The 26,924-nt window shown below is 41.4% G+C and overlaps 1 protein-coding gene and 1 long non-coding RNA gene across 14 annotated transcripts in view; one reads left to right on the top strand and one right to left on the bottom strand.

Moving 5' to 3' along the window:
- The window catches only part of shank2b (SH3 and multiple ankyrin repeat domains 2b), a 292,642-nt gene that overhangs the window by 133,668 nt on the left and 132,050 nt on the right, over nucleotides 1-26,924 (bottom strand). The window lies entirely within an intron of this gene.
- On the top strand, nucleotides 6,856-19,408 carry LOC133498600 (uncharacterized). Its single transcript, XR_009794361.1, has 5 exons — nucleotides 6,856-7,013; nucleotides 7,087-7,146; nucleotides 18,762-18,907; nucleotides 19,051-19,177; nucleotides 19,305-19,408. It is a non-coding gene; the product is annotated as an uncharacterized LOC133498600 (long non-coding RNA).

Raw genomic sequence — 26,924 nt, 5'->3', positions numbered from 1 at the left:
TTGTAATTTTGTGTATCTGTATGCGATTCTGCAATCCGACATCTGCAGGCATTGTGTCACTCAGTTGATTAATTTTGTTTATAAGTTGATGTGAGATCATTAAGAAAGTAAACTGCTTCAAACCAGTCTACCAAGGTTAATATGGGTTGCGAGGGATACCAGCAGAAAAAAATAGGTCGTCGATCTCATACACACATCTCCAAAATGAAATCAGTTTCAAACTCACAAATTCACTGTTTGAAATCTGACTCATTGAGTCTCCTTTCTTTTGATTTTATTTATAGCTGTAAAATCAAACTCGGCATTAGCATCTCTCTCAAACGTGGGCGCAGCCATTTTGGATGATGATGTGGAAGATACCGGAACTTCCCTCTAGACGAATTCTGATTGAATGCTGCTTGCTTCAGCAGCGCACGCTGATCGAACGAAATTATGTCGCATTTTGCTCTAAATAAGATCTCGATATGTCGCATTTTGAAATAAAATGCGATCTTCCTTGGCTGATATAGAACGATATGTCGCACTTTTAACAAAAATCAGAGTATCCCGATAACTACCATTCGGAGCTGGATAATTTTGGCGCGAGTTTCGGAAATCTGAAAAAATGCCTATGTTGCGTTTTGAAAACAAACTCTTCAAGTGGTTAAGTGAAGTGTGTACTGCGCTATCCGTGAGATTCATTAAGAATTTCTGTACTTTTTGCGGGCGCATACATCTTTACAAGGCAGACTGTTTCTGTCTAAATAGACGAGGGGTTAAGATATTAGCTGCCAACATTTTTTACGATGTACGTCATTCATCAGCTGAAAAAGAAAATGGTAGATATATTCACACAACTCAAAGACAAAAGGATGAAGTTACTCCCAAACAATCAGAAGAACAAGAGATAAGGTAAGGAAAGGAGCAGACTGATTCATTAGGGTCATCCAAGCAATCGGAGAAGCAAATGACAAATGAGATAAGCCCGCATATTCAATCTTCCACACCTCTCCCTCCTCCATTGGAGCCAAGTCCAATGTAAAACTCAGTCTTTACGAGCACAAATTCAGTGTTAAGTCTGACGGATAGGGTGGAAAATATTGTCAATGTTGGAGACCAGGCCACATCACGCCAGGATCCTCATACCATCCCCCCTCGACTGAAACACAGTCCACGAAGATGCATAAGGCCTCTCCTCCACGCATGAAGGATGTTATCTGTGAATATGACTGACATATGTAGGGTCTTTTCGTGAATAACTAATATCCTTTAGGAAATCAGGCATTTTTCAACCCTGTAATTACAACGGACAGAAAATGAATCAAAAAGATATGGCATAAACACAGTAGAACTTCAAACCGAGTGACGATAAAATGTCACCATAGCAAACCATTGTCTCCAGTTATCTCTGCAAGACTATCTGTTTTTTATGTCAGGTCACTGGATAATAAATCAATGTTGATGTTCATTACAACCTATGATGTTGACTTTTTGTTATTATTGTATATGTTGTAGCTTTCATAGCATTTCAAATGAATGAATGTCAAATAGGGAAAAAATAGGGTGGTACTGCTGTTATATTTATTATCTCAGTGTTGAGAAATTATACTTGGACAGGACGGTGAAACAACTGGTTAGAGCGTTGGCCTCACAGTTCTGAGGACCGGGGTTCAAATCCCAGCCCGCCCGTGTGGAGTTTGCATGTTCTCCCATGTGCTGGCGTTGGTTTTCTCCAGGCACTCCGGTTTCCTCCCACGTCCCAAAAACATGCATTAATTGGGAGACTGTATATTGCCCCTAGGTGTGATTGTGCCCTGCGATTGGCTGGCAACCAGTTCATGGTATACCTCGCCTCCTGCCCAATGATAGCTGGGATAGGCTCCAGCACTCTCATGACCCTGTGAGGATCAGCAGCTCGGAAAATGGATTTGGCTCTTTTGAATATCTCTTATTTAGTTACAGTAAAGGTCACCCAATGGTTAGTGTAATAATTTAGACTTCCAAGATACAACAGAATTTTTTTCAGAACCGCTGTCAATAATTGTACTGCCTACAACTATTTTGTCACAACAGGAGACTTTAACATTCATGTTGGCAACAACATGGTATTAAACTCCAAATAACTTTGCGATACTAGACACGTTTGACCTCTCTCATCATACTAAGAGTCCAACTCACACTCAAGACCATAGACCTGGTCATCTCTAAGGATGTTGAAATTCTATCAATCGACATTAAGGATATGGTTATTTCTGATAATTTTTGTGGATTTTGTTTTAGCTATAGTTTCTTCCAAATGTTCAAACAATCTCAATGTCTATTGGAAAAAGGTGCATAAATGAGAGTATTGCCATTAAGGTCATGGAGACTGTAGCTTTGCCACAAACTGTGAACGCTAGGACAGTTGAACTTTTGTTGTGTTTCACTTCGAAAATCTTAAATGTCGTTCCTGTTAAAACTAAGACCTTTTGAGGCGACCGAGAAAACCAGAGAGCACCACAGTGATGGTCAAGAGCTCTAAATCAAAATGTAGGAAAGCAGAATGCAAGTAGAAAAAAAAACTCTAAATTGACTATGACCTCTACAGACAGCGTGTTTGTAATTTTGAGCAGTCTGAAATCATGAGTAAGTACCTCACAATACTCACACTGTTTGCTGTGGTTGACAAACTCACAACCCTGCCAAATCAAATAGCTCCAGAACTTTTAACAGCTTTAACATTATTTTTCCACTGTGTTTAACAGCATCTTCTCTCCAAAGGCAAAAAAAGTGACTTTGAAATTACTATATACTGTACATACAGAAAAAGGTAATAGAAAACCCATAAATTGAACTGCATATTACCAATAGGCATTCTTAACTGTCTTACTGAAATCTGATGTTAGAAACCCCCCAAATATGAAGACTGTTAAGCATATATTCATAAATTCATTTAAATGCTCCAGGAAAGGGAATTAATCTTCACCTTCTGAGTACTTTTCCCGAGTGCATATATTTTTTTCAGGCACTTAACCAATCATAGCAAATGTGTCTTTACAAGTGCACCCTAATTTTGAGCATGTTCACTCATCATTTGAACAATGTTAAAAGCACAGTGAATTGTCTCTTCTATACTCAAGCCAAGTTTAAACCACTCTGCTAAATCCGTGAAAAATCTCCTCGGTAGTTTTTAAAGATGGGTGGACATACTGGAATAAAAGCAAAAAAAAATATGACAAAATAACATACTGGTTACTACTTGGGGAACCTTCAGCCTAACTAATATGCTCAGGGTTTTGCTCACACCTGGCCCATTGTGGTTCTTAAGCATCAATTTAAAATGATGTAACATAGTATTTATGGTTGTGATTTCAGTCTACTGGAATAACAGAGAAACAGGGAACGTTAGTCTGTACTTACATAGCCATACTGAACAATCAGTTTATTGACATTTAATAACCCCCCATTCCCCCTCAATTGTAGACATTTATGGAGGTTTCTTCATCAACGCATCTCAATCAAATCTTTCATTGAAAACCAATATAGGACATTTTAATCTCCCCAGCAACACAGAAAGATTTCCATGACTGCACCCTCCATTCTGATTTCACTCATACCATCATTAAAATGATTATCAGAATTACAATGAACAGTGTTGGGTTCTGGCCTATGGTCCTTGGGTTATAGTGTCAGACTGAACTAGTAATGGAGGAGGCCATGATTTCCCCATGGACACTACTTTTTGTTACACTGTGAGATGAGGAGCCATCATCAGCACTTCTTGCAATTACAGCATTGTATGGCGGGAGTGGCGAAAAGAGCCTGAAGCAATTTCGATGAGGAGCACATGATAACGAGCTGATTAGTACAATTGCTGGCAGCAAACGTATGCGGTTTGCTGTGGTGAGGTTCATGCTCTTCACTTCCCTAGTTGAGAAAACCTGAAGGTGGGAGGGCAGGGGGAGCTTTATGGAGTCATCGCATTCCCAGAACAGACTCAAGACCTTTATCTCTCTGTACACAACAGATGTGTTAATGAAGGAAAGAGGCTCTAATATCTAATGAACTAGCGAAATGTGGACTCACCACTCAATCTGTGTGAGTTCCAGTCCCTGTGATCTCATACCTTGTGGCGCTGGATTCAGTTCCCCTCTGGATAATCGACCTGTGTCCAATTAGTGATGTCACGCATTTCTAATAAAGTAAAATCCTGAATTTAAATATTACACTGCAGTTGGCTGGCGACCAGTTCAGGGGCTAGCCCGCCTCTTTCCCCAAGATAGCTGGGATAGACTCCAGCATGCCTGGGACCCATGTAGGGAGGAGCGGAACGGAAGACGAATGAATGACTAAATATTACAGTAATCCAAAAGCAAAGTGGAAATCTTGGAACTTTAAAATATTGTATTTAAAATTGTAAAATTAAACACTTTTTTTCTATTATAAAATGAGAAGAATTGGTGGTTAGAATGCAGGAATGAACATTTGTATTGTGATTATTAATTAAATTATTTTGCCACTGGTTAATTTGCATGTGTTACACACTGTCAGAAGTCTGTATGTACTGGTGTATGGTAAGCTTTGTCAAAAAAAAACATTTGATGAAGGGTGACGGTGTGAAAAGTTCACCTTATGATAAGTTAATTAGTGTTAATGTAATAGAATGTAGAATGTCCACCAGTGTGACTTGAAAGTGTCTTAACTATGGATCATAAACCTAGTCATTGTCAGCATTGCCCTAAACTTCTATGCATATCAGCCACAAATAGATACTTTTTTTTTCATCAATAGTTCTATATCTCAGTGGTTAGAGCATTGGTTTAGTAAACTAGGGGTCACGAGTTTGTTTCTCACTGGGTCCCCCACTCCCTAAGAGGGGTTATGTCAGGAAGGGGATCCAGCATAAAAACTGTGCAAAAACAAATATGAGCGTCCATTTGAGATGACACGTGGTGGCGACCCCTAACGCGACAAGCTGAAAGAAATTTTTTTTTTTTGTTTTTTTTTAGAAAATCAATCTATATCATTATTTTTGGTGGGCATTTTTAACCATGAAAATATATATTTTTTTCCATTGGCTGACATCATTTTATCAAGACAATGTTGAAAATAATGCTCTTCAATTTCTTTTGTAAATGTTATGGATATTACAATTTAAGTAGGGGGTGGTGTTCCCAAATTAACCATATTAGTTAGGTCTGGCACTGAAAACAGCTTTCGGATGTGGGAATTCTGTGTAGTCTATGTACATGTACATCTAATTGAAATGAGGTTTGAAAACATAAAAACTACAGTATTTGCAGCAAAAAATTAAATTTTTTACCTGTAGAAAAAAAACTTTCACTATCAAAGACATTTAACTTTTTTTCCCATTTTAAAAAGGTTATTAGTGTACACATTTAAAATATATATATTCTGCCTGGGGCAGCACACAAAGTTCACGACATAAATTGTCTCATAAGTGTGAATGCATGTCTTCAAATGTAAGTGACAGATGTGGTTGGATTCTGATAGTCTTATTAACGTAATCCTGCTAAAAAAAAATACAAGAAAACAATTACAAGTAGTTTGCTCATATTCTGGTCAAACAACGCAAATTAATTTTGTCGGAAATGGTATTTCAGGCTATTACAATCTGTCTTCAAGAAGAGAGGTGGGTCAGGTCCCATGAGTCATGACAGCCAAAAGTATGAAAAGTGGGACTCATAGCGAAAGAGGTGCCTTTCTACCGAACCAACTTGCTGCTCTGGCGCTTCTATGTGAGCTGAGTAACTAACGTTACCCCCTGAAAAAAAGCACTTCTTTTGCTCCATTTTTACTAAATTACAATTGGTTTTCGATGTATCACTTTCTGAGCAGTTACACATGCAGGACTGAACAATCTCAAATGCATTCACACCTTTTTAATCTTTAGTTAACCTACCATCGATGTTTTTGGAAAGAGGGAGGAAACAGCACATGCAAGCACAGAAAGAACATTCAAACTCCACATAGGAAGGCTGCAGCCTGGACCCAAACCCACTACCTCGAAGGCGTATGTGCTAATCAGTCGACCTCTGTGCCACAAATAAGAATCTTAACACTTTATATTTCAGCCTTCTTTTCTACAGTTTTAAGTTATCTGACTGCTTCTTTTCTACACCGTGGGAGTTTTATCAACTTTCGTTCTCCTCCTGTCCTCTTAACACTGATTTATGCATTTGGTGTGTTAAGTTTTCAACTCCTACTACTTGCATTTTGCACCTCTCTTGTAAAGAATTTTGTGAACATTATCTATGAAAAGTCCTAGTAATTGTTACTGCTAATTTTGGAAGCTCTTCTGGAGGCCAACTGAATGAAGATGCATTGCCAAAGAACTCGTGGCTGTGTCAACGCAAGTCAAAAGGTGAAAGTGGCTGGAGAACGACGTCCACGAAAAGAAAACAAGTGGCCTTGCTATTTGATTTGCGGCAATGACTTGTACTTTTCAAACACTCGTTTTTACACTTTTCAAATTCTTATCGTGTGAGTTTCATTCATTTTATCTGTTACATAAGTGTTTATTCCAAGTTTTGACAAAGATGAAAATACTCCCTGTGGTTGTTACAGCGCAACTCTGTCTGTCTCTCTCTCTCTCTCTCTCTCTCTCTCTCTCTCTCTCTCTCCTCTCTCTCTCTCTCTCTCTCTCTCTCTCTCTCTCTCTCTCTCTCTCTCTCTTCTCTCTCTCTCTCTCTCTCTCTCTCTCTCCTCTCTCTCTCTCTCTCTTCTCTCTCTCTCTCTCTATATATATAAAAGTCACAGAGGTCAGTTATAAATACTTCAAAGGACAATGAAAAGAATGGTGATTTATCTTTTTCAAATGGTCAACATTTGGACAGCTCGAGCAGTAGTGAGCTGAAGCCTATGCCAGCTGACTTTGGAAGGTAGAATACACTGGACTGGTCGCCTGTGACTTGCAAGGCACCTACAGACAAACATCCACGCAGGCACGAGGAGAAGATGCTAACTCCACACAGTTGGACTCGGCCGGGATTGTAACCCCTGTCCTCAGAACTGCGAGGCCAATGCTCTAACCAGTACTCCACCGTGCCGCAATGTGCTTAATACGTATTAAACTATAATTTAAAGCTCATTACTTCTGTGTTTTAGCCACTCCACCTCCATGACACGGAGATTTTCAGCCCGGTGACATTGTGACAACAGCACCAGGTGAAAGCACGAACACACTTTCTTTAACACTCTGACAGATGGCGGTCTGAGAGGAACACAACATAATTACGAAGGCGTGTGTTTTCTATTTAAAGTTCGATTTTTATGACCCAAAAACCGCACCAATATCCCGCGCTCTCTCGTCGGAGAAAAAAAAAAGTCACTTCACGGATTTTTCAAGCACTGTAACCCACATAGCGAGCGACCTACCTACATTGCCATAGACATACAGCATTACAAAATTCCGGAGATATTCACCGAAACGTGAAACTTAAAAAAAGCGTCAAAATGTACCAATCTCAACTTTAAAATCGTCTCCTCTCTGTCAAGGAATAAAAAAGCCCGATTGACATACAGTAAACACAGTGATCAAACGTCCTACCTTCCTTTTTAAAAGCATTAATGATCGACTTCATTGTAATTCCTCGACTCGCAGTTCCAGCACCCAACGGTCCTCTCCTTTTCCCCGTCCGGTTCTCTCAGAACCGTAGAGAGCGAACAGGCGCTGACGAGTAGCGGCGGAGAGCACCCATGATCCCGCTCGCACATTCGTTCACAACTGCCTGCTCCTAGTGTCTGCACCGCCCCTTCCACGAAATACACGAACTCCGCCTCTGAAACGCCTCCACTCAGCTCAACACAAGATGTCTGCAAACCTAGAGTCTATTCCAACAAGCAGGTTAAATGTGCTCTTCATTGAAACCCTTGAACTCAAAAACTGGGATCATTCGGGTCCAGAAGAGAAATCGTTTAGCACACCTTGAGTCACAATGAAAACACATCATCAATATAGCCCTGATGTGTCAAATCACCGTGGAAACTGAAAGCAAACATGTCAAGTTCCTGACTTCCATTTTGGAATTTGAGACGCTTTGGACCTTTCCAACCTGTTAATCGCTCCTACAATAATAGCCAATCAGATAGCCACATTGTCTTAACCCCTGGCTTGACACGCCCCTGCCGCCATGTTGTCCCACAAGCAATGGTGGTTGTCAGTAGCGTCTGGTTTGAAAAGTTAATGTTACGAAGAAAATGGTCTTCAGATGCGCTTGGGGAACATGCAACTCTGATGAAAGATATCCTGTTAGGTTACAAGGGGCCCGGTTGATTCATTTTCCAAAGCCTAAAACACAGTTGACTAAGTGTCTACGATGGATTAAGGCTCGCGAAAGACCCCACGTACAACTAAATGTCGACAATATGAGCAAACACAAGGCTGTATGTTTGAAGGTAACTGGGGGAGAAATATCTTCTCTGAGTTTGATTGAATTATTATCAGTGCTTTATACATTGCAGGACAACAACTTAAACTTTGTTTGAGTATTACTGACCTGCTGGATGAAGTGTGTAATGTTTTATGCCAAAGAGTCGGGTTAGTGATACGTAAATGCGATGTCATGCAAGAGAAATGTGGATTTCCCTATTTGTACCACATCATAAGACAGAGCACTTGGTTCGATTACGAGCCAAGTCAAATGAATACACCCACTCCCTTTTAAAGACTACAATGATATTACTAGTGATCTTTCCAAGTAAAAAGTACTCACCCTGCTTTACATGAGCAGTACGATTCCACTATTATTTCCTGTTGGATTTCAATATGAAGTTTATAAGGCGTCGAACTTTTTTGGGTCAATCGCCAAAATTTCGCTGTAACTCTGACATTGTGTCCTGCTCCGTCCAAAATCTTAATTCCATGTACATATCGTTCCGTGAAATAGTTGAGACCTCTCTGTAGAACTCTCTAGGACAAGTCTGACGCATTTCGGAAAAAACATACCCCAATATTATCTGGATTACGCAATAGAGAATCGACTTCAAACATGTTTTGTTCAATCGCCATTTTGTAAGCTTGCGGGACATGGCTAAGGGGGCAGACCTTAAGATCGCTACCAGAAAGGTCCATTGTGAGTGTTCAGTGATATGAAAATATATTCTCTACAACAACACACACACAAAAAAAAAAATACTGAAAGATAAGCAATAGATGCACAGGTGATATACGAGTATATTTTGGATGGTATCTCATTTTCATGTACCACCGGTGAAATTCAGCATTTGAAACCTTACTCAGAAGCTTTTACATGCAATCTAAACATATCATTCATGGATTATGCAATAGAGAATCGACTTCAAACATGTTCTGTTCAATCGCCATTTTGTAAGCTTGCGGGACATGGCTAAGGAGGTGGTGCTTAAGATCGCCAACGGAAAGGTCCATTGTGAGTGTTCAGTGATATGAAAATATATTCTCTACAATGACACACACAAAAAACTACTGAAAGATAAGCAATAGATGCACAGGTGATATACAAGTATATTTTGGATGGTATCTGATTTTCATGTACCACCGGTGAAATTCAGCATTTGAAACCTTACTCAGAAGCAGTTACATGCAATCTAAACACATCATTCAAGCATGCAGTCATGGCAATACATGATTAGACCTCACTAAAACTGAACTTCTCCAAATTTCAATTTATTAAAAAAGGAAATATTATAAGGTGGCTCAGATGGAAAGCGTTGACCTCACACTTCTGACGTCCCGGATTCAATCCCGGACCTGCCTGTGTGGAGTTTGTATGTTCTCCCCGTGCCTGCGCGGGTTTTTTTCAGGCACTCTGGTGTCCTCCCGCATCCCAAAAACATGCACGTTGTGTGAAGGCAGAAGTTAAGTGTTCAATTGAGGAAAAAGAAGAGAGTGGCTGAGGGATGCGACTCCAAATTAGGAAAAGAGGGAGAAAAACAACAAATGGTGAAAGTATCAAATATGGTAGCATTTCGGATTATCCCTGCAGACTGGAGCGTCCCTTTTAATTATCAGAATACTTGGGTAGTTAAGCATAATAAACTTCTGGAACAGTCCTGGCTGGGACCTGCCTGGGTCCCCCACGCTGGCTGCTAGTTGTGGCAGTGGGGCCCCGCTGTCACTCCTAGGAACTGCTTTTTCTTCTTCTCTCCATTCCTTGAATCCTGCTGTGATCGCTTCTTCCGCTTCATGTGGGGGCCTGGTGGTGTCCTGGAGTCTCTGGTGCCTGCTGTGGAGTTTTTATCCGTGCCAGGTTTGAAGGGGTGGGGGAGTCCAACTCCCATTCCTGGGGGTGGATAATGGATGCTGATGGGAATACAGTGGTGGTGCTAGTGGGGAGGGGGGCTCCCTAAGATATAGGTGGGCCAGCCCTCTCCGCCGGTGATACACGGTGTAGGGTCAACTACTGCCAGTCGGGGACCTGGCAGTCATAGTAATGGGGCGTGTGTTCTCACTTAGCTGCATGGCCCTGCATGTTGGGAGGAGGAGGGGATGGTGGGTGTCTGAATCCCATGGGGATGTTGAGGGGGACAGTTACTGGGGTTCCTCGGAGGGGCTGGCAGACCAGCCTGGGTTCCTTGGTGTTGGTCATGTCCTGTCCACTGGCTCCTCTTGATTGGACCCCTGGGCCTGATCCTGCCTTCGATTGATTGGGTGGGGTCCTCACGAAAATTGACGAAATTCCATGACATTTCCGAATGTATTCAAAAGAATCATCCGGAAAACGTGTTAACTAGCCAGGCAATCGCTCACTTTGATGACATTTGCCTTGCACATTTCCGCATGAATATCAAAGGCCGTCAAAGGCAAACATCATTGGATTGGTACTTCATGAAACATTGAAAGTAAATGTTTGTTTTGAATTTAGAGTTTGTGGAATTTATTAATTTTAGGATAATTAAGTTGTGTGCATGCCTTAGTCTCTGAATATGCCACGATGCAGTTTTGCTTGCCACGCACTCAACGGCAAAGTTAAATGAACATCTTTTTTTATTATTCTTTACAGGGTGTACACTTTGAATGCTTATTTTTGGCGGCGGGTGGGGTGGGTGGTTGTAACGGATTAGGCTATTTACATGTAAAAAGTGTTTTGATTTCACGCTATGACGGATTAGCGGATTAATTTCACAAGCACAGGTACCACTGTATATGCAAATTACTTGTATATCCCCTCACTTTTACTCTTGTCCTGCAGACTTTTATCCTTCACTTAAGTCAGTCCCATTACACCTCAGTTGTACAGCTGAGATCACGACTCATGTTCTGCATGTTTCTTGTCCTGTCTTTTTCCTGTCCTATATTGTCCTGTCTTTCCCTCCAGGGTGTAGCACTACAGCCCCATGCAACACTCATATTTATTTATTCAACGTCCACCACCGCTGCTTTAGTTAGCAACACAGTCTGAGCAACGTAGAGCAAAGACGAGCTAGACATGCTACTTTCAATATTAATGGAGAAAGTTAAAAAAGAAATGCTGTTGTTTTAAGATGCAATGACTGTCGGAATATGTGATTTTGGGAAAGGTCTGGTCTGAAGCCAAAGAAGAAAGAGCAGGATGAGATGGTGTCTAATTTTAAAGTTGCACCTTGGCACAGCCTGATCCAGGATGAAAGCACAGACAATACATTGCACAAAAAGCTAATTCTGTATTTTAAACATAGGAGGAAACATAATATTCAACTTAAAACAGTTTGGGAGCATCATCATCGACCCCCCCCCCCCAACCTCACCTCTGCTCTGCTGCTCTCATACATGTCCTGTACTATTCTGACATATTTCCCCGCCACAACAGTACCAGTACCACAGTTCCTCTCTTGGTACTCTGTCATAGGCTTTCTCTAGCTCCACCAAGACAGAATGTAGCTCCTGCTGGAATTCTCTGTACGTTTCCACGAGCATGCTCAAGGCAAATAATGCATCTGTGGTCCTCTTTCTAGGCATGAAACCATAGTGTTGCAGATACCTACTTCTGTCCTAAGTCTAGCCTCCACTAGTCTTTCCCATAAATTCATTGTGTGGCTCATCAACGTTATTCCCACAGGTCTGCAAATTGCATTTGTTCTTAAAAATGGCAACTAGCACACTTTTCCTCCATTCTTCTTCGCAAGTGTTCTGTTGAATAAGTTGGTCAAAACCTCCATAGCCACCTCTCTAAATTACTTCCATACCTCCACCGCCAACTGCCTTTCCATTTTTCATCCTCTTTAGCGCCTTTCTAACTTCCCCTTACTAGTCATTGCCACTTAATGGTCCTTCACACTTGCCTCTTCTACTCATCCTTCTCCCTCATTTTCTTCATTCATCAACTTCTCAAAGTATTCCTTCCGTCTATTTAGCACACTACTCAACACATTTCACCCTTACCTGCTGCACATCCTTTCCATCGCTATCCCTCTGTCTGGCCAACCTGTAGAGATCCTTTTCTCCTTCTTTTGTGTCCAACCTGGTGACATGTCGTCATATCCTTCTTGGCTTTGCCACCTCTACCTCTGCTATATATATATATATATATATATATAATATATATATATATATATATACATACACACACACACACACACACACACACACACACATAGACGCCTGTGTGGAGTTTGCATATCCTCCCCCTGCGTGGGTTTTCTCCGGGCACAACCGGTTTCTTCCCACATACCAAAAAAACATGCAACATTAATTGGACACTCTAGATTGCCCCTAGGTGTGATTGTGAGTGAGACTGTTGTCTGTCTCCATGTGCCTTGCGATCAGCTGGCAACCAGTTAAGGGTGCACCCTCCTGCCAATCGTAGCTGAGATTGTCTCCAGCACTGCCGCAACCCTCATGAGGATAACCGGCTCAGAAAATGGATGGATGGGTGGCTGTTGACCTAAGGAAAACAATAAGCAATGTAATCCTCCGAGATTACCTCAATGCAAGCTCATCACCCAAGACCTTTTGCTGAAAAAAAAAGAATGTCAAACCTTGTTTAAAGTTTGCTGAACAACATTAGGACAAGCCAGTAAGGTACTGGAAGAAAGTCTGGTCTGGTGAGAGCTAATAGAACTGTATGGATGCCAAAATGCACACCACATTTGGAGGAGGAATGGCACTGCACGTCACCCTGAAAACAACATACGAACGATACGATACAATAATGATACCCAACACAGAAAAAAACGAAAGAAAAAAATGAAGAGGAAAAAAAAAAAAATTAAAGCTGCTAAAATGGTCCAGCCAATCACCTTACTGGAATCGGACAGTCAAAGTCCTTCAAAGAAGTTCACTGAACCTTCAAGAAGTGAAGACTCCTTGTGTTTTATTCTATTTGTAATCCAACCGCTCTCATTTCCTCACTGCAAATTGCTTATGGTAAGGTATCGCTGTAGTTTTCTTCATTTCTGTGCTTTTACATACCGTGTAATGTGTGAAAGAACAAGTGGGTGAGGGCAATTTCTGTTAGTGTGCATCTGTTCTTTTTAGTGGGTGGCATTATTTTCTCCTTTTTTTGCTTTTATTGTGTAAGACATTTTGTGCTTAATTTTAATGGACTGTATGAAAGGTCCGATAGAAAGTCATCTGATTGATGGGATATCCTGAAATCCAGTAATTGTTAAGATGGTTTTACTACATACTTAAACGGTGTTTTTGACTTGATTTTCTATAGGCAATTTTTCATTTTGAGGAGATATCGTTAAATACATACATATATTTATAATTACAGAATACCTCTGGAATTTAAGATGTTCTAACTGTTTAATGAAATCTCTCAGGAAACAAGTCTAATTTTAATTTGGGAGGACCGTTTTGTGTTTTAATAACAGTTGGGGTAGGCTCCAGCACTCCCCGCAATTCTTGTGAGGATAAGCGGCTACCCAGACTTCCCTCTCCCCGGCCACCACCCAGCTCACACAGCACCCGACCCCTATGATCCATCCCACAGGTGGTGAGCCAAATCTGAACTTTCAGGCCCCCATGGGTAGAGGCACTCGCCCCACCTGCAGGCCTGGCTCCAAATGGGGACCCTGGTGATGCATGTCCAGGCCATGGAAACCACACTCCATTTAAGTATTTCATCATAGGAGTCTCACAGCCATGTGTTGTCTGGTCTCTTACTTCGGATCGGTTTGTTATGGATGACCCTAGCAGGGGTGTGAAGCCCCTGAATACTTAGCACTTAGGATCATTAGGACAAACAAATCCCTCTACTATGTGTGAGGTGGTATACACATTTAAAATTAAAGCAACTCAATTGATGACCTCATCCTTTGTCAGACAGTTCTGGAATGCTAAGCTATTACACAGTCATTAAAAATACAATTAAATTTCATTTTATCTAGAATGGTTCAAATTAGAAATAGGAGTATAAAAAGAACATTAGCCATCTACATATTCTACTGTATTCTATTCTACAACTACTGTACATTGACTTTGTACTGTGCTACTTTAGAGCTAAAGTACTTAACTGCTGCTCAATATTTACTCTTCTCAACATCTATTCTACTCTTCTCAAGATTCTTCTACTTCACATTGCTCTAGAGCGGCTCAACTCAACCCTTACCTTGATGTACTCTACATCCATAGTCCAGAGCTATTGTACTCGACTCTAGATCTACAGTGAAGAAAACAAGTATTTGAACACGGTGCTATATAGCAAGTTCTCCCACTGAGAAATCATGGAGGGGTCTGAAAATTTCATAAGTGCATGTCCACTGTGAGAGAGATAATCTAAAAAGAAAAATCCAGAAATCAACAAAAAGATTTTTGTAATGATTTATTTGTTTGATACAGCTGCAAATAAGTATTTGAACAACTGTCCATCAGCTAGAATTCTGACCCTCAAAGACCTGTTAGTCCGCCTTTGATAGTCCACCTCCACTCCATGTATTATCCAGAATCAGATGCATCTGTGTGAGGTCGTTAGCTGCATAAAGACACGTGTCCACCCCATACAATCAGTAAGACTCAAACTTGTAACATGGCCAAGACCTAAGAGTTGTCCAAAGACACCAGAGACAAAATTGTACAACTCCACACGACTGGAAAGGGCTACCGAGAAATTGCCAAGCAGCTTGGTGCAAAAAAGGTCCACTGTTGGAGCAATCATTAGAAAATGGAAGAAGCTAAACACGACGGTCTATCTCAATCTGAATGGAGCCCCATGTAAGATATCACCTTGTGGGGTCTCAATGATCCTTAGAAAGGTGAGGAATCATCCCAGGACTACATGGCAGGACTTGGTCAATGACCTGAAAAGACCTGGGACCATCGTTTCCAAGGTGACTGTTGGTAATACACTAAGACGCCATGGTTTAAAATTATGCATGGCACGGAAGGTTCCCCTGCTTAAACCAGCAGATGTCAAACCCTGTCTTAAGTTTGCCATTGACCATTTGGATGATACAGAGGCATCATGGGAGAAGGGTTAGAAGGTTTTGTGTCAGATGATACCAAAATGGAACTTTTTGGTCATAATTACACTTACTGTGTTTGGAGGAAGACGAATGATGAGTTCTATCCCAATAACACCATCCCTACTGTGAAGCATGGGGTGGTAACATCATGCTTTTGGGATGTTTTTTTTGCACATGGGACAGGACGACTGCGCTGTATTAAGGAGAGGATGACCGCGGCCAAGTATTGTGAGATTTTGGGGAACAACCTCTTTCCTGCAGTCAGAGCACTGAAGATGGGTCATGGCTGGTTCTTTCAACATGACAATGACCTGAAGCACAAAGCCAGGAAAACCAAGGAGTAGCTCCGTAAGAAGCATATCAAGGTTTTGGCGTGGCCTAGCCAGTTTCCAGACCTAAACCCAATAGAAAATCTTTGGAGGGAGCTGAAACTCCGTGTTTCTCAGCGACAGCTCAGAAACCCGCCTGATCTAGAGAAGATCTGTGTGGAGGAGTGGGCCAAAATCCCTCCTGCAGTGTGTGCAAACCTGGTAAACAACTACAGGAAATGTTTGACCTCTGTAATTGCAAACAAAGGCTTCTGTACCAAATATTAACATTGGTTTTCTCAGGTGTTCAAATACTTATTTGCAGCTCTATCACACAAATAAATGGTTAACAAAATCATACATAAATCATACCCTCCATGATTTCTAAGTGGGAGAACTTGCAATATAGCAGGGTGTTCAAACACTTCACTGTACATTTCATTTGTATGTGGTGCCACTGCCTTCAAACTGTATGACTTGGGTCAAAGGTTTTGCATACCCCTTGTAAAGTAAATTGTGTTTGGATCAAAGCTTAAGTAATTTGGGAAAAGGAAAGTTGGATATTGGATACCTGCCTCTACTTCTGGTGTGATCCAACGAACTTCAGAAGGTTTTAATCCAATTATTCATTCATTCATTTTCCTAGCCACTTATCGAGGGAGTGCAAGAGCCTATCCCAGCCATTTTCAGGCTTGGAGCGAGGTAGACCCTGAACAGGTAGCCAGCCAATCGCAGGGAACATGTAACAAACATCCAATTACGCTCAAAATCACACTTAACAGCAATTTGAAATCTCCAATTAATGCATATATATATATATATATATATATATATATATATATATATATATGTGTGTGTGTGTTTGTAGGCTCCATCACTCCCCGCGACCCTTGTGAGGATAAGCGGTGAAGAAAATGGATGGATGTGTGTACATATACATGTACATACATACATATATATATATATATATTATATATATATATATATATATATATGTGTGTGTGTGTGTGTGTGTGTGTGTATAGAATAAAAGTGATCATCACTGTATAATTTTACATTATTGTCCAGTGTCCAAAACATTTTTGCTTTTAGCCTTGAAAATATCCATCCATCCATTTTCTACCGCTTCTCCGGGACTGGTCACGGGGGAAGTAGTTTCCCTTTCCCCGCCACTTCTTCCAGCTCTTCCAGAGGGATCCCGAGGCGTTCCCAGGCCAGCCGAGAGACAGAGTCTCTCCAGCATGTCCTGGGTCATTCCCTGGGTCTCTTTCTGGTGGGACATGCCCGGAACACCTCACCAGGGAGGCGTCCAGGAGGCATCCGAATCAGCCCCAGCCACCTCATCTGGCTGCTCTCAATGCAGAGGAGCAGCGGCTTGACACTGAGCCCCTCCCGGATGACCGAGATTCTCACCCTCTCTAAGGGAGAGCCTGGACACCCTGCGGAGGAAACTCATTTCGACTGCATGTATCCGGGATCTTGTATTTTCGGTCATGACACACAGCTCGTGCCCATAGGTGAGGGTAGGAATGTAGATCGACTGGTAAATTGAAAGCGTCGTCTTTCGACTTAGCTCCCTCTTTACCACAACAGACTGATACAAAGTCCAAATTACTGCAGATGCTGCACTGATCTGTCTGTCGATCTCCCGCTCCATTCTTCCCTCACTCGTGAACAAGATCCAAAGATACTTGAACTACTCCACTTGGGGCAGGATCTCATCCCTGACCCGGAGAGGGCACGTCACCCTTTTCTGACTGAGGGCTGTGGTCTCAGATTTGGAGGTGCTGATTCTTATCCCAGCTGCTTCACACTTGGCTGGAGAACACGGCTTGATGAAGCCACGAGAACCACATAATCTGCAAAGAGCAGAGACGTGATGCTGAGGCCACCAAACCAGACACACTCTACACCTCAGCTGCGCCCAGAGATTCTGTCCATAAAAGTTATGAATAAAGTCGGTGACAAAGGACAGCCTTGGCGGAGTCCAACTCTCACTGGATACGAGTCCGAATTGTTGCCGGCAATGCGGACCAAACTCTGACAGTCGTCGTACAGGGACCCAACAGCCCGCATCAGGGCGTTTGGTACACCATATTCCCGAAGAAACCCCCACAAGATTCCCTGAGAGACATGGTCGAATGATTTCCACAAAACACATGTAGACTGGTTGGGCGAACTCCCATGCACCATCGAGGATCCTGCCAACAACAACAATCTAAAAAATTTATTAGAATCATAATCTTCACAGCAAGCTTCTTCATATCCACATGGTGCAAATAGTTTATTATTTCAAGAGAAAAATGCAAATTGTGATACTACCATATACACTAAGTGATTAATTTTCCACTGAAATCTGGGCAGAATTCCCACAAATAAAACCAAAGAGAAATATAATTACGTCTGGTCTACAGGGAACCTCTGCTGAAGACATGGATCCAACCCAACAATCATCTTGTCCGTGCCCAAATCTCAGGCTAATAGAACACAGACTAATCTGATCTGCTTGTAAAAGCTGGATATTGCATATTGCCACTGCCTAGTTACAATCGAATCAGATGAGAAATATTGTTACTCAAAACAAATTCCAGTTTCAATTAAGGAATCTGTTGTTTATCAAACATTTCTCGATTGAACTTCTATTAAGAGCCAGTCACTCGTTATCTACCTTACAGTGTTGTGGAACTGTTTTGCCCTGAAAAAAAAACATGATCTGCCTATCCATTTTCAACACTGGTTATCTTGGCTATTGTCGCGGGGTGCTGGAGCCTATCCCATCTGACTTCATGTGAAAGGTGGAATACACCCTGAACTGGTTGCTGGGTCAGTTGCAGGGCACATGTAGACATGTATAACCATCCGCACTCACATTCACACCGCTATTGAGTGGGAACCGAACCCACACTGCCACCACCAAAGTCATGTGAGTGTACAACTCACTATTTGTCACCTACAGTAACAATATGATCAATAAGTTTTTATTGAAAGGGAATATTACTGTGGCTGTGTTCTCTTAGTCAAGATATGTGATTACAGGCTTATGGAAAAATAAATACTATTTTCATGTAATTTTTTTATATAGCACATAACACAGCCTATTCTGGTTAGAATTGCGGTGCACCGGAGCCAATCCCATTTTACTGCAGATGAAAGGTGGGCTACACCCTGAACTGGTTGCCAATCAGTTGCAGTGCGCACATATGAACACCATTACTGAGTGGGAACCGAACTCACGCTGCCTGCACTAAAATTAGGTGAGTATACCACTACACCATCAATGAACTTATGCTATATATATATATATTCTCTAAATAAAAGTATAATGTATTTTGTGTATATGTGTGTGTGTGTTTTGAAATACAGAGATAAAAAGTTAATATTGATTAATTTCTTTCAGAGAGGCGGCACTGTGGCATGACTGGTTAGAGCGTTAGCCTCACAGTTCTGAGGACCGGGCTTCAACTTCTGGCCACGCCTGTGTGGAATTTGTATGTTTTCCCCATGCCTGTGTGGGTTTTCTCCAGGTACTCTGGATACCTCCAACATCGCAAAGACCTGCATTTACTGGAGACTCTAAATTGCCCTTAGGTGTGATTGCTGAGTGTGAATGGTTGTTTGTTTCTATGTATCCTGCGTTTGGCTGGCAACCAGTTAAGCCCGAAGATGGTTGGGATAGGTTCCAGCACTCCTGCGACCTTTGTGAGGATAAGCGACTCAGAAAATGGATGATGGACAGATGCTTTTAGAGACCAAGGTATCAGCTTCCATGTTATTTATTGATGAACATCTTATTTGCTGTCGAATTCTCAACTGCAGGGGCAACATCTTCATCAAGTTTCGTCGGTGGTCCTACTCTACATTCATCTGCTGGAGCAAGGACCTCAGGACATGCATATATATATATATATATATATATATATATATATATATATATATATATATATATATAAATATAAGGAGGAAATAACGTCTAGCAAATTCAAAGTATTGGTGAAATCATTTAGATTTTTGTAAAATTGAAGTGCACATAAATACACATGCCCACAAATATTTTGGTGATTGAATGCAGTTTTGTGACATCAAGCAAAGTTGAGCTTTTTCAAAATAGAGTGTGTCAGCCTCATTCCTTGCTCAACCATCTTTAACTATGAATATGTCCAAAGATAATAAGGGTGGACCAGTTTTTGAAAACTGTCCAAATGGTATAGTTCAATTATTTTGGTTCGGTCCATGTGTTCTGTTTTGTGTGTAGGCACGTACACTCTTTTTTTTTTTCTCATTTATTCATTTGACAAGGTCATGAACAGTTGGGCTGATGCAAATCGAGTTAGCGACACACATGGTTGCAGCGGTGTGCATGAAATGCATTTGGAAATTCAATCTGATGTCCAAATGGAATTATGTGAGTGCACATTCCAGCAGCACTGTGAGTTTACAAACATAGCAGGGTGTTGCAGAGCGATCTGAGGATATTTGCGAACGCACCCTGAAATGTGCCTGAGCGAGTGTGGCATTCTAGGTAATGTATTGTAGTTTCGATGCCTGTTTGTGGGGCTTCAATATGTTGTGATTAAGCTTTCCCAACACCTTTAAGTTAAACCCAAAGACATTTGTTATTAGCATTTATTTGGCTCGTAAGCAGAACTACTTCAGGAACTCAAGGATACATGGTGCAGCCTGCAGCCAGCCAGCCCACATAGAAAGTAGTAGACATATGCTCCAACCCAATTCCAATTAAGTAATGCTGTTGTGATAAACCTAAATAAAAACAGAATAAAATGATTTGTAAATCATGTTCAACCTATATTTAATTGAATAGACAACAAATACAAGATATTTAATGTTCAAACTGATAAACTAGAAAATAATCATTAACTTTGAATTTTATGGCTGCAACACATTCCAAAAAAGCTGTGACAGGTGGCAACAAGGATTGATAAAGTTGAAAAATGCTCACCAAACACCTGTTTGGAACATTCCATGGGTAAACAGGCTAATTGGGAACAGGTGGGTGGCATGATTGGGTATAAAAGGAGCTTCCCTGAATTGATGCCTCCGTAGAAATTGCGCAATCCACGTCACTGACCAATCAGAGGCCAGAGATCTGCATAATCTCAGACTCAGATCTCAGACAACGCTGGATGGTCCAGTACAGCTTCTGTTGGCGTTTTATCGCGTATTTGGGTTCTTTAATAATAGATATGGTAAAGAGGTGGAGTCACAGACTTTATAATAGTGACGACAGGTATCCTGAAAGGCTAGTTGGTGGAGTTCAATTCGTACCGTTTCCAAAACCGAAGACCTAGTACGAAAAATGTCTTTGATGGCTCAAACTTTGTGGAAGACCGCATCAACTGAATCCATCTAAAATCAACCGGAACAGAAGACCGAGTACGAAAAATGTCTTTGTTGGATAAAACTTTGTGGAAGACCGCATGATCAACTGAATCCATCAACCGGAACAGATATGTTTGCACGAAGGTAAGCCCTTTGGTTTTCAATACATGTCTCATATAAATGAATTAGCAGTTCTTCGCTTGCATAATATAGCTACGTGTGAATGACTGACACACTTGATCTGTGTTGAGCGATATTTTGCGATGATCTGACTGCACAAACATGTCTCTGTTCGGCGCTCCAGAGCTAAGCTAAACCGGACTTTGTTTGTTAGCACGAAGGTATACCCTATATTTGATTTTCAATACATGTCTCATAAATGAATTAGCAGTTCTTCGCTTGCATAATATAGCTACGTGTGAATGATTGTCACTCTTGATCTGTGTTGAGCGATATTTTGCGATGATCTGACTGCACAAACGTGTCCCATTGTTCGCGGCTAATTAGCTAAACTAAACCAGACTAGCAGTCCTAAAAGCCTTCGACGTGCACCGAGACACCAAGACTGAAAGAAGGATGTTTGAGGACACTAAAGTGTGATTGTCGTACTCGGTCGGGTCTTACGTAGGTTCGGCACTAATTCAAGAATAATTATTGATGGGAGCGCGTGACGTTACACAAAGAAAACGAGAGAAACAACTCGTAAATCAAGCCTCGTCTTCTTTTCCTTCATACGGCGGTTCACAAATAGCTATACAGATACACTTACAGATTCTGCACACAAGTTTGATAGGTAACACGAAAATAGGAAACTGTCAATGACGAATTCGTCTTTGGGTTATAATATATTATATTATGTGGCCGAGAGGTCTTCCTCTGACTCCGGAAAGATCTCGCGCTAATATCAATGGTTTCTCCGTCGATATGCATGTAAATACCATTGAAATATCCCTCGCTGAAATACTTGAAGCCCTGCTGTCTGCTATTCAACGATATTTCACTATTTGCTAAGAATGCGAGTGAGAAATCAGCTGGTAAATTGGACAATTTCGCTCTAGTCTTTTCTTCCTGCGCCGCCATTTTTGCTAACTGTTTGTCTGAGGTTAGCACACGTGGCGGGACGTCACTTCAGGAGGCGTGGTTAAGTGCCCTGTACGGAGGGGTCAATTGCTTAGTCATTCGGAAGCAAAGAGGGGGTGAGGTTCACCTCTTTGTGAACAAGTGTGTGAAAATAGTTGAACAGTTTAGGGCAATGTTTCTCAAAGTAAAATTGCAAGGAATGTAGGGATTTCATCATCTATGGTCCACAATATCATCAAAAGATCAAGAGAATCTGGAAATGCAATATACATGTATATAAGTGGCAAGGCCCAATAAAAAAAAAAAAAAAACATTGAATGCCCATGACCTTCGATACCTCCTTTTTTGGATTCCTTCACAAATGGAAATTGCATCCAAAGATGATGCAGTATGGCATTTTAAACTATTTTCAGTGACAATAAAATTTATTTGTTAGCTTCGCTCCGCAGAGTAGCATCACAACAATTTCACAACAGTAGTTCTATGTCCTCATTCCCAAAACGCTTTGTGCATGCTAAAATATGGCAGCAAGAGTGTGAATATCATGTTTGCATGTTCTCCCCATAGCTGTGTGGGTTTTCTCTGGGCGCTCTATTTCCTCCCACATCCCAAAAACACGCATTCATTTGAGACTTTAAATTGCCCCTAGGTGTGATTGTGAGCGTGACTGTCTCTCTCCATGTGCCTTATGATTGAGTGTTAGAGTGTTCCCGTTTTGAAACATAATAACATTGAATTTAATTGGAATACATTAGGTTTAGCTTTTTTGTTGCGCTGTTGGCTGTCAAAACCGTACAGGCGGTCACAAAGAAGTAACTTTTCACCGGTGTTTCAAGTGTTTTAGCTTAACCTTTATAATTAATTATTATATATTTATCACATAATTTTCCGTAAAAATCTGTGTATGTTTACCATACTTTTTGCCCTGACCAGAAGTCAGAGCTTGTTGACCATGGCGGAACCTATGATGAATGCAGAGTGCGTGGTCCAGTTTTTCATTCTACATCATTGCCTGGACCTCAGAACTGTGAGGCCAATGCTTTACAGCTGCGACACCATGGGCACAAGAAAGTTTTGAGTTTGCAAAGTCAACGACAGACTTCATTTTTTTTTTTTAAACACACTCATTTCAACAAATTGACCCCTCCGTAGAAATTGCGTCATCCGCAATCAGAGGCCAGAGATCTGCATAAACCACGCCCCTTTTTTGGACCCGCAGTTTCCTCAGACAACGTTGTATGGTCCAGTATAGCTTTTGTTCGCGTTTTATCGCGTATTTGGGTTCTTTAACAATAGATATGGTTAAGAGGTGTAGTCACTGACTTTGTAATAGTGACGACAGGTATCCTGAAAGGCTAGTTGGTGGAGTTCAATACGTACCCTTTCCAAAAGCAGTACGAAAAATGTCTTTGATGGATCAAACTTTGTGGAAGACCGCATGATCAACTGAATCCATCAACCGGAACAGATATGTTTGCACGAAGGTAAGCCCTTTGATTTTCAATACATGTCTCATATAAATGAATTAGCAGTTCTTCGCTTGCATAATATAGCTACGTGTGAATGACTGACACACTTGATCTGTGTTGAGCGATATTTTGCGATGATCTGACTGCACAAACATGTCTCTGTTCGGCGCTCCAGAGCTAAGCTAAACCGGACTTCTAGTGCACCTATTGGTAAATTGTTTGACATATAGCAATCACAAATATATTGAAAACATAGATTAATCTGGTTGGACAGCTATTTTTTTTTACTCCTTAAGGCCTGCTGCACATTGCCCCTTACACATCAAGCGACTGAATATATGGACATTCTGGTGCTATATATATCGTATATTGTACTTCATCACAATAATTAAAACATAATAAAATAGTTTAAGAGCAAAGGAAGTGGCAGGTTGTGACAGAAACTAGTCTTGGGGGAAAATAAAAGCGATTGGGTTTATATTTTCAAAGAGGCTTTCGCCCTTACATTCATTAGAATGCATACAGTGCATTATGTACCACTTGTACATTTTGACGAAAAACTTTGTTTTTCCTCCATAGGTACATTGTAAATTATAAATACAGTTCAGCTTTGTTGTAAAAAAAAAGTAATAATTTATTTGTATGGATTGAAGGCAGCATGGCGGGCATTCTTCTTTCGCACACTCAAAACCCAGAAATGATCAACTGTAATCTGTGATATTGCAACAGCCTGCATCACCGTTTAAATTTACAATTTCGAATGCTAGCGGAGGACGAATTGGCTACTCATGAAAACAGTTGCCAAACCACGCACACTGCGCAACAGTGCAGCCCGGTTCATTGGGGGCACTTTGTGTGAGGCAACTGTAAAGGATACTTTGACAGGACTGAGGAGGAAACTGGGGAACGAAACCTTCTCGATTTAGTTTGGACTACGAGTAACAATATAGTTACAATTTGGTTTGGAGTTTTACAACGTCAAACAAAGTAACCATTTCTGAAAGATTATATTGCAGGTATCTTCAACTTTAATCGTGTGGTCAATATTTTGGTTCCACAAGCAATTCTCAATAAATTATATAATAATCTCCATGTCCATTTTCCTAGCCGCTTAATCTCACCAGGGTCGCGGCAGTGCTGGTGAAAGGCAGACTACACCCTGAACCGGTCGCCAGTCAGTCACAGGGCACACATATCAACACCATCACTGAGTGCAGGGTTCATACTCAGTCTGAGCAAAAAAATTTAAGGGCTTTTTAGGGGCATTCTTAGGGGCTGACACAAAAAATTTAGGGCCATCGTGGGAAATCAAGAGTAAGGAAAAAAGACTAACCCAATGGTGCCATCAACCGTTCTTGGTTCATCAAATGTTCCAGTACCTGAGTACCTGTGACAGTGATCACCTGTCGCCCCTTGTGGTAGTTCTCATTGATATGACCATTGTCAACGTCTTCACATAACAGTCTACAGAAAAACAGATTCTAACTACAATTGCAACTATATACACAAATGTCTTCTACTAATGTCTGTCTCAGCACCCCTACTCTATCTCCTTGAGCCTACCCAGTGGCTCCTCTATTTATTCCTGCAGAGGTGCCAAAGTGGCTCTCTTGTCCTTTGCTCTGCCTCTGAGTGCATTGGCCTCGGTGATAAACCTCAGCTTCCTCTTTTCTTCTGCCTCCTCACACAGCCTGTCAGCCTTCACAATAAGCGTAGATATGTCAGTCTCTATTCTGGCTTTTTTGGCTTTGAGGCAGGAGAGATGAAAAGTGGGAAGCGATGCCAAATGGAGCCAGGTACGAAGTCTTCCTTTCCCCACAGTGGTAGTTTTTAGCAATGTCACTGTCTGGGAACATGACTGCAAACACTTTCAAATTATTTTCACAAGATTTGTAACTGTAATGGGTCCAGATCACTTTTAAAGTCCACACAATCTCTGCCTTTAACGATTCCGTCTTCGTGTATTGAACTACGTTCGACTTCTGGCTGGACAACTGTAGGTGCGCATTAGGGATCGCAACCGGTTACAAATAACCGGTTATAACGGGTTTTCGGTTTTTAAAACCGAAACCGTAATCAGACTTTCGAAATCGGTTAAAATTTCCAATCATTTCTTCCGGTTCCGGTACTCCACAAAGTTCAGAACTGGAGGTGGCAGAAATGAAGATCTTGAGTTTCTCACTCGGAGTGACCAGGTTGGATAGGATGAGAAATGAGCTCATTAGAGGGACAGCCAAAGTTGGATGTTTTGCTGACAAAGTTCGAGAGAGCAGACTTCGATGGTTTGGACATGTTCAGAGGCGAGAGAGTGAGTATATTGGTGGTAGGGTGCTGAGGATGGAGCTGCCAGGCAAAAGAGCGAGAGGAAGACCAAAGAGAAGGTTTATGGATGTGGTGAGGGAAGACATGAGGGCAGTTGGGGTTAGAGAGGAAGATGCAGGAGATAGGCTAAAATGGCAAAAGATGACACACTGTGGCGACCCCTAACGGGACAAGCCGAAAGGAAAAGAAGAAGAAAGCTGTTAGAGTAAAGTTGGACTCAAAAGAACATTCAGTTAAATCAAAGAAACATCAAACATGGCATCGAGGAAACGCTCCAAAGTATGGGAGTAAACTTGTTTTATTGGCAGACATCAAAACACTACTCGCATAACGGGGGGAACTCTGTAAACCCGTCACTCCGGAAAAACAACAACAAAAACAGTCCGTGCGGAACCCCGCACCCGAACTCGAGGTCCCGCGGGTGAATTATGTAAACACCGGTTTTTTGCTCCAGCTGTTCGGTTAAAACCGGTTATGAAAGTAAGCGTTTTTTTGCGATCCCTAGTGCTCATGCACTGCTAGTACCACTGCCTGAAGTTGATGCTTCACTATCTTGATATGTTAGAAACAGGTTCATACCAACGGAAGATGAGAGAGTCTTTGCCAAATTAGCGTGTCTCGTGTTTTTCCGGTGGGACTCCAGCGCTTTGACGCCCATCTTTTCAAGCTGGTAACTCTGCTTGCACAAATGGGAGTAAAACATGTGTCTTTTGGATCTCGACGAACCCAGCTCCCAAACTCCTTATTGTCAACCCAAGCTTCTTGAAAAATGCACTTCCCCGTGATACAAGTTGGATTGATGAAAGAACTCCGCTACGTCGTAACGAAGACGAAGTGAAATGCCTACTCACGGAAACAAACATTGGAATATCGACAAGATGGCGACAAGTTGTCAACACGGTGACTTCCGTTGACAATTTCCGGCTGATTTGGATCGCTATTTTTTTTAAATAAAAGATTAATTTATTTTTTAGGGAGAATTTTGGCGGTAGAGGTCCTCCCTTTGATTTTTTTTTTTTTATTTAAGGCCTTTTTAGGGGCTTGACCGGTTTTCGCGGATTTT

This window comes from Syngnathoides biaculeatus, chromosome 3, assembly GCF_019802595.1.
Source record: "Syngnathoides biaculeatus isolate LvHL_M chromosome 3, ASM1980259v1, whole genome shotgun sequence".
In the NCBI taxonomy this organism is placed as follows: Eukaryota; Metazoa; Chordata; class Actinopteri; order Syngnathiformes; family Syngnathidae; genus Syngnathoides; species Syngnathoides biaculeatus.
This window is presented reverse-complemented; position numbering and strand designations above follow the sequence as displayed.